The sequence below is a fragment of the Penaeus monodon genome, chromosome 20, assembly GCF_015228065.2.
Source record: "Penaeus monodon isolate SGIC_2016 chromosome 20, NSTDA_Pmon_1, whole genome shotgun sequence".
Lineage (NCBI taxonomy): Eukaryota > Metazoa > Arthropoda > Malacostraca > Decapoda > Penaeidae > Penaeus > Penaeus monodon.
In genome coordinates, this window is record NC_051405.1 from 19,401,553 (window position 1) to 19,402,294 (window position 742).

Here is a 742-nt window from a genome sequence, read left to right on the forward strand (position 1 = left end):
CAATTAGGTTTGCATGGCAACAATAAGCTGTTTAGTTGCTTGGGTACATTACAAGGTGATACTTTTTCCTTCCCAGATTTACAAACACTGCTTTGCCTGCTATTTAAAATAGTATGTATGTTGCCTTTATAAAAGAACTGTCCCCATTATTACTTTAATGATGTCCTGAAAAAACCAGTGATAATATTTTTAAACAGTTAAAAAACAAATGTTACAGTTGTTTTTATTGTAATTATTTAGGATCTGACTATACAGTTTATCATCTCGGGGATCCTTTTGTGAATTCATAACACCAGTACAATCTTTTGTATTCTTCAGTTCTTTCCTTTCCTTTATTTTAGTTTCACATCATCTCTTTGTTTTAGACATAGTTCCCCCAATGTGGCTTCCTTTAGGTTTAGCTTTCTTATTTTCTCCTTTTTTTTTCATAGTCATGCCTTTGAGGCATTTATTATAGTAAACTGAATAAAATATTTTTCTTCTTTTATTACCTTCCATGTACGAGGCTTCAAAGTGAAATATATGTTAATGGTTGTGTTCATATATCATTGTTGCATTTCACAAGGTAAATCATAAAAGAAAAAGAATAATATGTGTGGTATATAACTCCAGTAAAATACTGGAAAGGTATAGTAACCGATGATGTTTATGGCTACAAGCAAAGGTAATGTGCCTAGGTGTCCAAGTCATATAGCACTATTGATAAATAACTGTGCTAATGTTAAGTCATATAGCAGTACAG